The sequence below is a fragment of the Lissotriton vulgaris genome, chromosome 8 (assembly GCF_964263255.1).
Source record: "Lissotriton vulgaris chromosome 8, aLisVul1.2, whole genome shotgun sequence".
Taxonomy (NCBI): Eukaryota; Metazoa; Chordata; class Amphibia; order Caudata; family Salamandridae; genus Lissotriton; species Lissotriton vulgaris.
Window position 1 is genome coordinate 153553878 of NC_141696.1, and position 14433 is coordinate 153568310.

The following is a 14433-nucleotide window of genomic DNA, read 5'->3' on the forward strand; positions in this document are numbered from 1 at the left end:
TAATAAAAGGGACTTTTTAAGCACCCCCCAAAAAACACATAAAACACCACGAGTGCTAGAAGAATATTATACGAGCTTGAAGACAGAATTGGGCAAATTAATTTGCAGTTGAAACTGAAGTTTGTTACTTATTCAGATATTATATGCACTGCCAATTTTTAGCTGAGATTCTAAAAGAACTCAGAGACAAAATGGACTTAAAGTTTTGTCAAAAGTGGGATTCGAACCCACGCCTCCAGGAGAGACTGCGGCCTTAACGCAGCGCCTTAGACCACTCGGCCATCCTGACCACATTTGCTTGATCATCTACAGAGAGGGAAAGATATTGTGAACCAAAAAAAGCACACAACTTAGGTCATGAGTGGCTAGAGCAAGAAAAAAACTCACTGCACTTTTCCAAGTAGACAACCATATAAGCCCATGTGAGGGAAATGATCTGATTTTTTCTCTCCCAAGAAAAAAGTAGAGTAAACACACAATTGTCAGAAGTGGGATTTGAACCCACGCCTCCAGAAGAGACTGCGACCTGAACGCAGCGCCTTAGACCACTCGGCCATCCTGACTTGCATTTGTGGAACCTTCCACAGGCCAGACAGCCATGCAAGTGGGGTACCGAAAAGGCATGCCCTCAATTTATTTATCCTATTATAAGTACTTCCAACAGATCTTTGAACAATCCATAGAGAGCAGTACCTATGAAGAACTCTTTAGACCTTTAAGGCGTACAAAGAGAAAGTGCTATTAACCAGCCACTTGAAAGGCCCAAAGCTGCTTTGAAATTGAGTCAACAGCCACCTCTTGGCTAGCTAAAGCAAATTCAACAAGGAATTTCAATGTCACAACATAGGGTGGAATACGCAAATCTAAGCAGCCCCTGATCACAGCCCTGAGGAAATTGCCGTAAGTGTGCTGGAGTCCAACTGTCTACCAGATGCTAGGCATTCTTCCATATTTGCATGGCCTGTCTGGCCAGGGCATACAAGAGCATGACTCTTCCAGATGAGCTCTTACATGGGTCCTATGCTCATATAGTAAGGACTGCACTTTGTCAGCAAGACTTTATACAACCGAAATATATGAGAAACCCCAGCTCTCTTGACTAGATGAGGACGGAATCACATCCCAGGTGAAGACCAACAGATGCAACTTCCATCAGATGTTAACCTGAAAAAGGAGATTACATCTCCAAAAGTCATGTCAGAAGTGGGATTCGAACCCACGCCTCCAGAGGAGACTGCGGCCTAAACACAGCGCCTTAGACCACTCGGCCATCCTGACAGTGCAGAGTCTTAAGAAATGTATAAAAGTCACTCAGAAATTTCTGCCTCCATGCAAGCCTGAAATAATTTAAACCTTCAAACACAAGGTGCAACTTTATGCACAGGACAATAAACACAGAAGATCACATGTGAAAGCATTTCATTTCACAGGTGTACAATTTTTATGCTTTTAAAATACCTCATACCTCTCACCAGCTATTTAGGGTCCTGTATCCTACTCACAAAATTACCTTGCCTGCGACCTCTCTCTCTACACAAACAACTACTGCACAGGAAGTAGGAAGGCAGAAGGTGGGGCATATTATGCAAATGTATGCTGTCATTGTGCCTTGCAGATTCATGCAGGATTTCTAGATCCTTGCTGGATACAAGAGAGCAGACCTTGTTTCAGATCAACTGTCCCTAGCAGGGAACGTCTGAGCACATGCAGTCTTTTGCTCTCTAGCCCCTGGCCTGGGACTTACCCTCACTGGCTGAGGCGTGAATTTCTGCATACCAACGTTGCATAGATGGTACGTTTGTGGTCGGTTTGGGATGGGTGGGAGGTCAAAAGCATGGAAAAGTATGTCGCCTTCACTTCTAGTCTCCTCTTCTAGGCCTACCTGCCGTTCACTCACTCTGTCTTTGTTTCATTCTCTCCTTCCTCAACACCCCTTCTCACTCACACGCTCTATCACTTGTGCTCTTTCCCCTTGCTCTGCATTTCATAGTGGAAACATCTCTTGAATGGAGCATTAGAAAATGAGGTTACATAAAATTAACAATCTACTTATTGGAAACCAAAAATATCACAAGACTGAATGTAACCCATTTCATTAAAAAAAGGGACTTTTTAAGCACCCCCCAAAAAACACATAAAACACCACGAGTGCTAGAAGAATATTATACGAGCTTGAAGACAGAATTGGGCAAATTAATTTGCAGTTGAAACTGAAGTTTGTTACTTATTCAGATATTATATGCACTGCCAATTTTTAGCTGAGATTCTAAAAGAACTCAGAGACAAAATGGACTTAAAGTTTTGTCAGAAGTGGAATTCGAACCCACGCCTCCAGGAGAGACTGCGGCCTTGACGCAGCGCCTTAGACCACTCGGCCATCCTGACCACATTTGCTTGATCATCTACAGAGAGGGAAAGATATTGTGAACCAAAAAAAGCACACATCTTAGGTCATGAGTGGCTAGAGCAAGAAAAAAACTCACTGCACTTTTCCAAGTAGACAACCATATAAGCCCATGTGAGGGAAATGATCAGATTTTTTCTCTCTCAAGAAAAAAGTAGAGTAAACACACAATTGTCAGAAGTGGGATTTGAACCCACGCCTCCAGAAGAGACTGCGACCTGAACGCAGCGCCTTAGACCACTCGGCCATCCTGACTTGCATTTGTGGAACCTTCCACAGGCCAGACAGCCATGCAAGTGGGGTACCGAAAAGGCATGCCCTCAATTTATTTATCCTATTATAAGTACTTCCAACAGATCTTTGAACAATCCATAGAGAGCAGTACCTATGAAGAACTCTTTAGACCTTTAAGGCGTACAAAGAGAAAGTGCTATTAACCAGCCACTTGAAAGGCCCAAAGCTGCTTTGAAATTGAGTCAACAGCCACCTCTTGGCTAGCTAAAGCAAATTCAACAAGGAATTTCAATGTCACTACATAGGGTGGAATACGCAAATCTAAGCAGCCCCTGATCACAGCGACGGGGAAATTGCCGTAAGTGTGCTGGAGTCCAACTGTCTACCAGATGCTAGGCATTCTTCCATATTTGCATGGCCTGTCTGGCCAGGGCATACAAGAGCATGACTCTTCCAGATGAGCTCTTACATGGGTCCTATGCTCATATAGTAAGGACTGCACTTTGTCAGCAAGACTTTATACAACCGAAATATATGAGAAACCCCAGCTCTCTTGACTAGATGAGGACGGAATCACATCCCAGGTGAAGACCAACAGATGCAACTTCCATCAGATGTTAACCTGAAAAAGGAGATTACATCTCCAAAAGTCATGTCAGAAGTGAGATTCGAACCCACACCTCCAGAGGAGACCGCGGCCTAAACACAGCGCCTTAGACCACTCGGCCATCCTGACAGTGCAGAGTCTTAAGAAATGTATAAAAGTCACTCAGAAATTTCTGCCTCCATGCAAGCCTGAAATAATTTAAACCTTCAAACACAAGGTGCAACTTTATGCACAGGACAATAAACACAGAAGATCACATGTGAAAGCATTTCATTTCACAGGTGTACAATTTTTATGCTTTTAGAATACCTCATACCTCTCACCAGCTATTTAGGGTCCTGTATCCTACTCACAAAATTACCTTGCCTGCGACCTCTCTCTCTACACAAACAACTACTGCACAGGAAGTAGGAAGGCAGAAGGTGGGGCATATTATGCAAATGTATGCTGTCATTGTGCCTTGCAGATTCATGCAGGATTTCTAGATCCTTGCTGGATACAAGAGAGCAGACCTTGTTTCAGATCAACTGTCCCTAGCAGGGAACGTCTGAGCACATGCAGTCTTTTGCTCTCTAGCCCCTGGCCTGGGACTTACCCTCACTGGCTGAGGCGTGAATTTCTGCATACCAACGTTGCATAGATAGTACGTTTGTGGTCAGTTTGGGATGGGTGGGAGGTCAAAAGCAGGGAAAAGTATGTTGCCTTCACTTCTAGTCTCCTCTTCTAGGCCTACCTGCCGTTCACTCACTCTGTCTTTGTTTCATTCTCTCCTTCCTCAACACCCCTTCTCACTCACTCGCTCTATCACTTGTGCTCTTTCCCCTTGCTCTGTATTTCATAGTGGAAACATCTCTTGAATGGAGCATTAGAAAATGAGGTTACATAAAATTAACAATCTACTTATTGGAAACCAAAAATATCACAAGACTGAATGTAACCCATTTCATTAATAAAAGGGACTTTTTAAGCACCCCCCAAAAAACACATAAAACACCACGAGTGCTAGAAGAATATTATACGAGCTTGAAGACAGAATTGGGCAAATTAATTTGCAGTTGAAACTGAAGTTTGTTACTTATTCAGATATTATATGCACTGCCAATTTTTAGCTGAGATTCTAAAAGAACTCAGAGACAAAATGGACTTAAAGTTTTGTCAGAAGTGGGATTCGAACCCACGCCTCCAGGAGAGACTGCGGCCTTAACGCAGCGCCTTAGACCACTCGGCCATCCTGACCACATTTGCTTGATCATTTACAGAGAGGGAAAGATATTGTGAACCAAAAAAAAGCACACAACTTAGGTCATGAGTGGCTAGAGCAAGAAAAAAACTCACTGCACTTTTCCAAGTAGACAACCATATAAGCCCATGTGAGGGAAATGATCTGATTTTTTCTCTCCCAAGAAAAAAGTAGAGTAAACACACAATTGTCAGAAGTGGGATTTGAACCCACACCTCCAGAAGAGACTGCGACCTGAACGCAGCGCCTTAGACCACTCGGCCATCCTGACTTGCATTTGTGGAACCTTCCACAGGCCAGACAGCCATGCAAGTGGGGTACCGAAAAGGCATGCCCTCAATTTATTTATCCTATTATAAGTACTTCCAACAGATCTTTGAACAATCCATAGAGAGCAGTACCTATGAAGAACTCTTTAGACCTTTAAGGCGTACAAAGAGAAAGTGCTATTAACCAGCCACTTGAAAGGCCCAAAGCTGCTTTGAAATTGAGTCAACAGCCACCTCTTGGCTAGCTAAAGCAAATTCAACAAGGAATTTCAATGTCACAACATAGGGTGGAATACGCAAATCTAAGCAGCCCCTGATCACAGCCCTGAGGAAATTGCCGTAAGTGTGCTGGAGTCCAACTGTCTACCAGATGCTAGGCATTCTTCCATATTTGCATGGCCTGTCTGGCCAGGGCATACAAGAGCATGACTCTTCCAGATGAGCTCTTACATGGGTCCTATGCTCATATAGTAAGGACTGCACTTTGTCAGCAAGACTTTATACAACCGAAATATATGAGAAACCCCAGCTCTCTTGACTAAATGAGGACGGAATCACATCCTAGGTGAAGACCAACAGATGCAACTTCCATCAGATGTTAACCTGAAAAAGGAGATTACATCTCCAAAAGTCATGTCAGAAGTGGGATTCGAACCCACGCCTCCAGAGGAGACTGCGGCCTAAACACAGCGCCTTAGACCACTCGGCCATCCTGACAGTGCAGAGTCTTAAGAAATGTATAAAAGTCACTCAGAAATTTCTGCCTCCATGCAAGCCTGAAATAATTTAAACCTTCAAACACAAGGTGCAACTTTATGCACAGGACAATAAACACAGAAGATCACATGTGAAAGCATTTCATTTCACAGGTGTACAATTTTTATGCTTTTAGAATACCTCATACCTCTCACCAGCTATTTAGGGTCCTGTATCCTACTCACAAAATTACCTTGCCTGCGACCTCTCTCTCTACACAAACAACTACTGCACAGGAAGTAGGAAGGCAGAAGGTGGGGCATATTATGCAAATGTATGCTGTCATTGTGCCTTGCAGATTCATGCAGGATTTCTAGATCCTTGCTGGATACAAGAGAGCAGACCTTGTTTCAGATCAACTGTCCCTAGCAGGGAACGTCTGAGCACATGCAGTCTTTTGCTCTCTAGCCCCTGGCCTGGGACTTACCCTCACTGGCTGAGGCGTGAATTTCTGCATACCAACGTTGCATAGATGGTACGTTTGTGGTCAGTTTGGGATGGGTGGGAGGTCAAAAGCAGGGAAAAGTATGTCGCCTTCACTTCTAGTCTCCTCTTCTAGGCCTACCTGCCGTTCACTCACTCTGTCTTTGTTTCATTCTCTCCTTCCTCAACACCCCTTCTCACTCACTCGCTCTATCACTTGTGCTCTTTCCCCTTGCTCTGCATTTCATAGTGGAAACATCTCTTGAATGGAGCATTAGAAAATGAGGTTACATAAAATTAACAATCTACTTATTGGAAACCAAAAATATCACAAGACTGAATGTAACCCATTTCATTAATAAAAGGGACTTTTTAAGCACCCCCCAAAAAACACATAAAACACCACGAGTGCTAGAAGAATATTATACGAGCTTGAAGACAGAATTTGGGCAAATTAATTTGCAGTTGAAACTGAAGTTTGTTACTTATTCAGATATTATATGCACTGCCAATTTTTAGCTGAGATTCTAAAAGAACTCAGAGACAAAATGGACTTAAAGTTTTGTCAGAAGTGGGATTCGAACCCACGCCTCCAGGAGAGACTGCGGCCTTAACGCAGCGCCTTAGACCACTCGGCCATCCTGGCCACATTTGCTTGATCATCTACAGAGAGGGAAAGATATTGTGAACCAAAAAAAGCACACAACTTAGGTCATGAGTGGCTAGAGCAAGAAAAAAACTCACTGCACTTTTCCAAGTAGACAACCATATAAGCCCATGTGAGGGAAATGATCTGATTTTTTCTCTCCCATGAAAAAAGTAGAGTAAACACACAATTGTCAGAAGTGGGATTTGAACCCACGCCTCCAGAAGAGACTGCGACCTGAACGCAGCGCCTTAGACCACTCGGCCATCCTGACTTGCATTTGTGGAACCTTCCACAGGCCAGACAGCCATGCAAGTGGGGTACCGAAAAGGCATGCCCTCAATTTATTTATCCTATTATAAGTACTTCCAACAGATCTTTGAACAATCCATAGAGAGCAGTACCTATGAAGAACTCTTTAGACCTTTAAGGCGTACAAAGAGAAAGTGCTATTAACCAGCCACTTGAAAGGCCCAAAGCTGCTTTGAAATTGAGTCAACAGCCACCTCTTGGCTAGCTAAAGCAAATTCAACAAGGAATTTCAATGTCACAACATAGGGTGGAATACGCAAATCTAAGCAGCCCCTGATCACAGCCCTGAGGAAATTGCCGTAAGTGTGCTGGAGTCCAACTGTCTACCAGATGCTAGGCATTCTTCCATATTTGCATGGCCTGTCTGGCCAGGGCATACAAGAGCATGACTCTTCCAGATGAGCTCTTACATGGGTCCTATGCTCATATAGTAAGGACTGCACTTTGTTAGCAAGACTTTATACAACCGAAATATATGAGAAACCCCAGCTCTCTTGACTAGATGAGGACGGAATCACATCCCAGGTGAAGACCAACAGATGCAACTTCCATCAGATGTTAACCTGAAAAAGGAGATTACATCTCCAAAAGTCATGTCAGAAGTGGGATTCGAACCCACGCCTCCAGAGGAGACTGCGGCCTAAACACAGCGCCTTAGACCACTCGGCCATCCTGACAGTGCAGAGTCTTAAGAAATGTATAAAAGTCACTCAGAAATTTCTGCCTCCATGCAAGCCTGAAATAATTTAAACCTTCAAACACAAGGTGCAACTTTATGCACAGGACAATAAACACAGAAGATCACATGTGAAAGCATTTAATTTCACAGGTGTACAATTTTTATGCTTTTAGAATACCTCATACCTCTCACCAGCTATTTAGGGTCCTGTATCCTACTCACAAAATTACCTTGCCTGCGACCTCTCTCTCTACACAAACAACTACTGCACAGGAAGTAGGAAGGCAGAAGGTGGGGCATATTATGCAAATGTATGCTGTCATTGTGCCTTGCAGATTCATGCAGGATTTCTAGATCCTTGCTGGATACAAGAGAGCAGACCTTGTTTCAGATCAACTGTCCCTAGCAGGGAACGTCTGAGCACATGCAGTCTTTTGCTCTCTAGCCCCTGGCCTGGGACTTACCCTCACTGGCTGAGGCGTGAATTTCTGCATACCAACGTTGCATAGATGGTACGTTTGTGGTCGGTTTGGGATGGGTGGGAGGTCAAAAGCAGGGAAAAGTATGTCGCCTTCACTTCTAGTCTCCTCTTCTAGGCCTACCTGCCGTTCACTCACTCTGTCTTTGTTTCATTCTCTCCTTCCTCAACACCCCTTCTCACTCACTCGCTCTATCACTTGTGCTCTTTCCCCTTGCTCTGCATTTCATAGTGGAAACATCTCTTGAATGGAGCATTAGAAAATGAGGTTACATAAAATTAACAATCTACTTATTGGAAACCAAAAATATCACAAGACTGAATGTAACCCATTTCATTAATAAAAGGGACTTTTTAAGCACCCCCCAAAAAACACATAAAACACCACGAGTGCTAGAAGAATATTATACGAGCTTGAAGACAGAATTGGGCAAATTAATTTGCAGTTGAAACTGAAGTTTGTTACTTATTCAGATATTATATGCACTGCCAATTTTTAGCTGAGATTCTAAAAGAACTCAGAGACAAAATGGACTTAAAGTTTTGTCAGAAGTGGGATTCGAACCCACGCCTCCAGGAGAGACTGCGGCCTTAACGCAGCGCCTTAGACCACTCGGCCATCCTGGCCACATTTGCTTGATCATCTACAGAGAGGGAAAGATATTGTGAACCAAAAAAAGCACACAACTTAGGTCATGAGTGGCTAGAGCAAGAAAAAAACTCACTGCACTTTTCCAAGTAGACAACCATATAAGCCCATGTGAGGGATATGATCTGATTTTTTCTCTCCCAAGAAAAAAGTAGAGTAAACACACAATTGTCAGAAGTGGGATTTGAACCCACGCCTCCAGAAGAGACTGCGCCCTGAACGCAGCGCCTTAGACCACTCGGCCATCCTGACTTGCATTTGTGGAACCTTCCACAGGCCAGACAGCCATGCAAGTGGGGTACCGAAAAGGCATGCCCTCAATTTATTTATCCTATTATAAGTACTTCCAACAGATCTTTGAACAATCCATAGAGAGCAGTACCTATGAAGAACTCTTTAGACCTTTAAGGCGTACAAAGAGAAAGTGCTATTAACCAGCCACTTGAACGGAACAAAGCTGCTTTGAAATTGAGTCAACAGCCACCTCTTGGCTAGCTAAAGCAAATTCAACAAGGAATTTCAATGTCACAACATAAGGTGAAATACGCAAATCTAAGCAGCCCATGATCACAGCCCTGAGGAAATTGCCGTAAGTGTGCTGGAGTCCAACTGTCTACCAGATGCTAGGCATTCTTCCATATTTGCATGGCCTGTCTGGCCAGGGCATACAAGAGCATGACTCTTCCAGATGAGCTCTTACATGGGTCCTATGCTCATATAGTAAGGACTGCACTTTGTCAGCAAGACTTTATACAACCGAAATATATGAGAAACCCCAGCTCTCTTGACTAGATGAGGACGGAATCACATCCCAGGTGAAGACCAACAGATGCAACTTCCATCAGATGTTAACCTGAAAAAGGAGATTACATCTCCAAAAGTCATGTCAGAAGTGGGATTCGAACCCACGCCTCCAGAGGAGACTGCGGCCTAAACACAGCGCCTTAGACCACTCGGCCATCCTGACAGTGCAGAGTCTTAAGATATGTATAAAAGTCACTCAGAAATTTCTGCCTCCATGCAAGCCTGAAATAATTTAAACCTTCAAACACAAGGTGCAACTTTATGCACAGGACAATAAACACAGAAGATCACTTGTGAAAGCATTTCATTTCACAGGTGTACAATTTTTATGCTTTTAAAATACCTCATACCTCTCACCAGCTATTTAGGGTCCTGTATCCTACTCACAAAATTACCTTGCCTGCGACCTCTCTCTCTACACAAACAACTACTGCACAGGAAGTAGGAAGGCAGAAGGTGGGGCATATTATGCAAATGTATGCTGTCATTGTGCCTTGCAGATTCATGCAGGATTTCTAGATCCTTGCTGGATACAAGAGAGCAGACCTTGTTTCAGATCAACTGTCCCTAGCAGGGAACGTCTGAGCACATGCAGTCTTTTGCTCTCTAGCCCCTGGCCTGGGACTTACCCTCACTGGCTGAGGCGTGAATTTCTGCATACCAACGTTGCATAGATGGTACGTTTGTGGTCGGTTTGGGATGGGTGGGAGGTCAAAAGCATGGAAAAGTATGTCGCCTTCACTTCTAGTCTCCTCTTCTAGGCCTACCTGCCGTTCACTCACTCTGTCTTTGTTTCATTCTCTCCTTCCTCAACACCCCTTCTCACTCACTCGCTCTATCACTTGTGCTCTTTCCCCTTGCTCTGCATTTCATAGTGGAAACATCTCTTGAATGGAGCATTAGAAAATGAGGTTACATAAAATTAACAATCTACTTATTGGAAACCAAAAATATCACAAGACTGAATGTAACCCATTTCATTAATAAAAGGGACTTTTTAAGCACCCCCCAAAAAACACATAAAACGCCACGAGTGCTAGAAGAATATTATACGAGCTTGAAGACAGAATTGGGCAAATTAATTTGCAGTTGAAACTGAAGTTTGTTACTTATTCAGATATTATATGCACTGCCAATTTTTAGCTGAGATTCTAAAAGAACTCAGAGACAAAATGGACTTAAAGTTTTGTCAGAAGTGGGATTCGAACCCACGCCTCCAGGAGAGACTGCGGCCTTAACGCAGCGCCTTAGACCACTCGGCCATCCTGACCACATTTGCTTGATCATCTACAGAGAGGGAAAGATATTGTGAACCAAAAAAAGCACACATCTTAGGTCATGAGTGGCTAGAGCAAGAAAAAAACTCACTGCACTTTTCCAAGTAGACAACCATATAAGCCCATGTGAGGGAAATGATCAGATTTTTTCTCTCTCAAGAAAAAAGTAGAGTAAACACACAATTGTCAGAAGTGGGATTTGAACCCACGCCTCCAGAAGAGACTGCGACCTGAACGCAGCGCCTTAGACCACTCGGCCATCCTGACTTGCATTTGTGGAACCTTCCACAGGCCAGACAGCCATGCAAGTGGGGTACCGAAAAGGCATGCCCTCAATTTATTTATCCTATTATAAGTACTTCCAACAGATCTTTGAACAATCCATAGAGAGCAGTACCTATGAAGAACTCTTTAGACCTTTAAGGCGTACAAAGAGAAAGTGCTATTAACCAGCCACTTGAACGGAACAAAGCTGCTTTGAAATTGAGTCAACAGCCACCTCTTGGCTAGCTAAAGCAAATTCAACAAGGAATTTCAATGTCACAACATAAGGTGAAATACGCAAATCTAAGCAGCCCCTGATCACAGCCCTGAGGAAATTGCCGTAAGTGTGCTGGAGTCCAACTGTCTACCAGATGCTAGGCATTCTTCCATATTTGCATGGCCTGTCTTGCCAGGGCATACAAGAGCATGACTCTTCCAGATGAGCTCTTACATGGGTCCTATGCTCATATAGTAAGGACTGCACTTTGTCAGCAAGACTTTATACAACCGAAATATATGAGAAACCCCAGCTCTCTTGACTAGATGAGGACGGAATCACATCCCAGGTGAAGACCAACAGATGCAACTTCCATCAGATGTTAACCTGAAAAAGGAGATTACATCTCCAAAAGTCATGTCAGAAGTGGGATTCGAACCCACGCCTCCAGAGGAGACTGCGGCCTAAACACAGCGCCTTAGACCACTCGGCCATCCTGACAGTGCAGAGTCTTAAGAAATGTATAAAAGTCACTCAGAAATTTCTGCCTCCATGCAAGCCTGAAATAATTTAAACCTTCAAACACAAGGTGCAACTTTATGCACAGGACAATAAACACAGAAGATCACATGTGAAAGCATTTCATTTCACAGGTGTACAATTTTTATGCTTTTAGAATACCTCATACCTCTCACCAGCTATTTAGGTTCCTGTATCCTACTCACAAAATTACCTTGCCTGCGACCTCTCTCTCTACACAAACAACTACTGCACAGGAAGTAGGAAGGCAGAAGGTGGGGCATATTATGCAAATGTATGCTGTCATTGTGCCTTGCAGATTCATGCCGGATTTCTAGATCCTTGCTGGATACAAGAGAGCAGACCTTGTTTCAGATCAACTGTCCCTAGCAGGGAACGTCTGAGCACATGCAGTCTTTTGCTCTCTAGCCCCTGGCCTGGGACTTACCCTCACTGGCTGAGGCGTGAATTTCTGCATACCAACGTTGCATAGATGGTACGTTTGTGGTCGGTTTGGGATGGGTGGGAGGTCAAAAGCAGGGAAAAGTATGTCGCCTTCACTTCTAGTCTCCTCTTCTAGGCCAACCTGCCGTTCACTCACTCTGTCTTTGTTTCATTCTCTCCTTCCTCAACACCCCTTCTCACTCACTCGCTCTATCACTTGTGCTCTTTCCCCTTGCTCTGCATTTCATAGTGGAAACATCTCTTGAATGGAGCTTTAGAAAATGAGGTTACATAAAATTAACAATCTACTTATTGGAAACCAAAAATATCACAAGACTGAATGTAACCCATTTCATTAATAAAAGGGACTTTTTAAGCACCCCCCAAAAAACACATAAAACACCACGAGTGCTAGAAGAATATTATACGAGCTTGAAAACAGAATTGGGCAAATTAATTTGCAGTTGAAACTGAAGTTTGTTACTTATTCAGATATTATATGCACTGCCAATTTTTAGCTGAGATTCTAAAAGAACTCAGAGACAAAATGGACTTAATGTTTTGTCAGAAGTGGGAGTCGAACCCACGCCTCCAGGAGAGACTGCGGCCTTATCGCAGCGCCTTAGACCACTCGGCCATCCTGACCACATGTGCTTGATCATCTACAGAGAGGGAAAGATATTGTGAACCAAAAAAAGCACACAACTTAGGTCATGAGTGGCTAGAGCAAGAAAAAAACTCACTGCACTTTTCCAAGTAGACAACCATATAAGCCCATGTGAGGGAAATGATCAGATTTTTTCTCTCTCAAGAAAAAAGTAGAGTAAACACACAATTGTCAGAAGTGGGATTTGAACCCACGCCTCCAGAAGAGACTGCGACCTGAACGCAGCGCCTTAGACCACTCGGCCATCCTGACTTGCATTTGTGGAACCTTCCACAGGCCAGACAGCCATGCAAGTGGGGTACCGAAAAGGCATGCCCTCAATTTATTTATCCTATTATAAGTACTTCCAACAGATCTTTGAACAATCCATAGAGAGCAGTACCTATGAAGAACTCTTTAGACCTTTAAGGCGTACAAAGAGAAAGTGCTATTAACCAGCCACTTGAAAGGCCCAAAGCTGCTTTGAAATTGAGTCAACAGCCACCTCTTGGCTAGCTAAAGCAAATTCAACAAGGAATTTCAATGTCACAACATAGGGTGGAATACGCAAATCTAAGCAGCCCCTGATCACAGCCCTGAGGAAATTGCCGTAAGTGTGCTGGAGTCCAACTGTCTACCAGATGCTAGGCATTCTTCCATATTTGCATGGCCTGTCTGGCCAGGGCATACAAGAGCATGACTCTTCCAGATGAGCTCTTACATGGGTCCTATGCTCATATAGTAAGGACTGCACTTTGTCAGCAAGACTTTATACAACCGAAATATATGAGAAACCCCAGCTCTCTTGACTAGATGAGGACGGAATCACATCCCAGGTGAAGACCAACAGATGCAACTTCCATCAGATGTTAACCTGAAAAAGGAGATTACATCTCCAAAAGTCATGTCAGAAGTGAGATTCGAACCCACGCCTCCAGAGGAGACTGCGGCCTAAACACAGCGCCTTAGACCACTCAGCCATCCTGACAGTGCAGAGTCTTAAGAAATGTATAAAAGTCACTCAGAAATTTCTGCCTCATGCAAGCCTGAAATAATTTAAACCTTCAAACACAAGGTGCAACTTTATGCACAGGACAATAAACACAGAGGATCACATGTGAAAGCATTTCATTTCACAGGTGTACAATTTTTATGCTTTTAAAATACCTCATACCTCTCACCAGCTATTTAGGGTCCTGTATCCTACTCACAAAATTACCTTGCCTGCGACCTCTCTCTCTACACAAACAACTACTGCACAGGAAGTAGGAAGGCAGAAGGTGGGGCATATTATGCAAATGTATGCTGTCATTGTGCCTTGCAGATTCATGCAGGATTTCTAGATCCTTGCTGGATACAAGAGAGCAGACCTTGTTTCAGATCAACTGTCCCTAGCAGGGAACGTCTGAGCACATGCAGTCTTTTGCTCTCTAGCCCCTGGCCTGGGACTTACCCTCACTGGCTGAGGCGTGAATTTCTGCATACCAACGTTGCATAGATGGTACGTTTGTGGTCGGTTTGGGATGGGTGGGAGGTCAAAAGCAGGGAAAAGTATGTTGCCTTCA

The 14433-nt window shown here is 43.7% G+C and overlaps 17 non-coding genes across 17 annotated transcripts; all 17 read right to left on the reverse strand.

The window, feature by feature from the left end:
• Window positions 1-206: 206 nt before the first annotated feature.
• On the reverse strand, window positions 207-289 carry TRNAL-AAG (transfer RNA leucine (anticodon AAG)). Its single transcript has one exon. It is a non-coding gene; the product is annotated as a tRNA-Leu (tRNA).
• Window positions 290-480: 191 nt separating this feature from the next.
• On the reverse strand, window positions 481-563 carry TRNAL-CAG (transfer RNA leucine (anticodon CAG)). Its single transcript has one exon. It is a non-coding gene; the product is annotated as a tRNA-Leu (tRNA).
• Window positions 564-1195: 632 nt separating this feature from the next.
• On the reverse strand, window positions 1196-1278 carry TRNAL-UAG (transfer RNA leucine (anticodon UAG)). The gene has a single exon. It is a non-coding gene; the product is annotated as a tRNA-Leu (tRNA).
• Window positions 1279-2576: 1298 nt separating this feature from the next.
• Window positions 2577-2659, reverse strand: TRNAL-CAG (transfer RNA leucine (anticodon CAG)). The gene has a single exon. It is a non-coding gene; the product is annotated as a tRNA-Leu (tRNA).
• A 1739-nt stretch (window positions 2660-4398) lies between these two features.
• Window positions 4399-4481, reverse strand: TRNAL-AAG (transfer RNA leucine (anticodon AAG)). Its single transcript has one exon. It is a non-coding gene; the product is annotated as a tRNA-Leu (tRNA).
• A 192-nt stretch (window positions 4482-4673) lies between these two features.
• On the reverse strand, window positions 4674-4756 carry TRNAL-CAG (transfer RNA leucine (anticodon CAG)). Its single transcript has one exon. It is a non-coding gene; the product is annotated as a tRNA-Leu (tRNA).
• Window positions 4757-5388: 632 nt separating this feature from the next.
• TRNAL-UAG (transfer RNA leucine (anticodon UAG)) lies at window positions 5389-5471 on the reverse strand. Its single transcript has one exon. It is a non-coding gene; the product is annotated as a tRNA-Leu (tRNA).
• A 1025-nt stretch (window positions 5472-6496) lies between these two features.
• TRNAL-AAG (transfer RNA leucine (anticodon AAG)) lies at window positions 6497-6579 on the reverse strand. The gene has a single exon. It is a non-coding gene; the product is annotated as a tRNA-Leu (tRNA).
• A 191-nt stretch (window positions 6580-6770) lies between these two features.
• On the reverse strand, window positions 6771-6853 carry TRNAL-CAG (transfer RNA leucine (anticodon CAG)). The gene has a single exon. It is a non-coding gene; the product is annotated as a tRNA-Leu (tRNA).
• A 632-nt stretch (window positions 6854-7485) lies between these two features.
• Window positions 7486-7568, reverse strand: TRNAL-UAG (transfer RNA leucine (anticodon UAG)). The gene has a single exon. It is a non-coding gene; the product is annotated as a tRNA-Leu (tRNA).
• A 1024-nt stretch (window positions 7569-8592) lies between these two features.
• TRNAL-AAG (transfer RNA leucine (anticodon AAG)) lies at window positions 8593-8675 on the reverse strand. The gene has a single exon. It is a non-coding gene; the product is annotated as a tRNA-Leu (tRNA).
• A 191-nt stretch (window positions 8676-8866) lies between these two features.
• On the reverse strand, window positions 8867-8949 carry TRNAL-CAG (transfer RNA leucine (anticodon CAG)). The gene has a single exon. It is a non-coding gene; the product is annotated as a tRNA-Leu (tRNA).
• Window positions 8950-9581: 632 nt separating this feature from the next.
• TRNAL-UAG (transfer RNA leucine (anticodon UAG)) lies at window positions 9582-9664 on the reverse strand. Its single transcript has one exon. It is a non-coding gene; the product is annotated as a tRNA-Leu (tRNA).
• Window positions 9665-10688: 1024 nt separating this feature from the next.
• TRNAL-AAG (transfer RNA leucine (anticodon AAG)) lies at window positions 10689-10771 on the reverse strand. Its single transcript has one exon. It is a non-coding gene; the product is annotated as a tRNA-Leu (tRNA).
• A 191-nt stretch (window positions 10772-10962) lies between these two features.
• TRNAL-CAG (transfer RNA leucine (anticodon CAG)) lies at window positions 10963-11045 on the reverse strand. The gene has a single exon. It is a non-coding gene; the product is annotated as a tRNA-Leu (tRNA).
• A 632-nt stretch (window positions 11046-11677) lies between these two features.
• TRNAL-UAG (transfer RNA leucine (anticodon UAG)) lies at window positions 11678-11760 on the reverse strand. The gene has a single exon. It is a non-coding gene; the product is annotated as a tRNA-Leu (tRNA).
• A 1298-nt stretch (window positions 11761-13058) lies between these two features.
• On the reverse strand, window positions 13059-13141 carry TRNAL-CAG (transfer RNA leucine (anticodon CAG)). Its single transcript has one exon. It is a non-coding gene; the product is annotated as a tRNA-Leu (tRNA).
• Between the last annotated feature and the right edge of the window lie 1292 nt (window positions 13142-14433).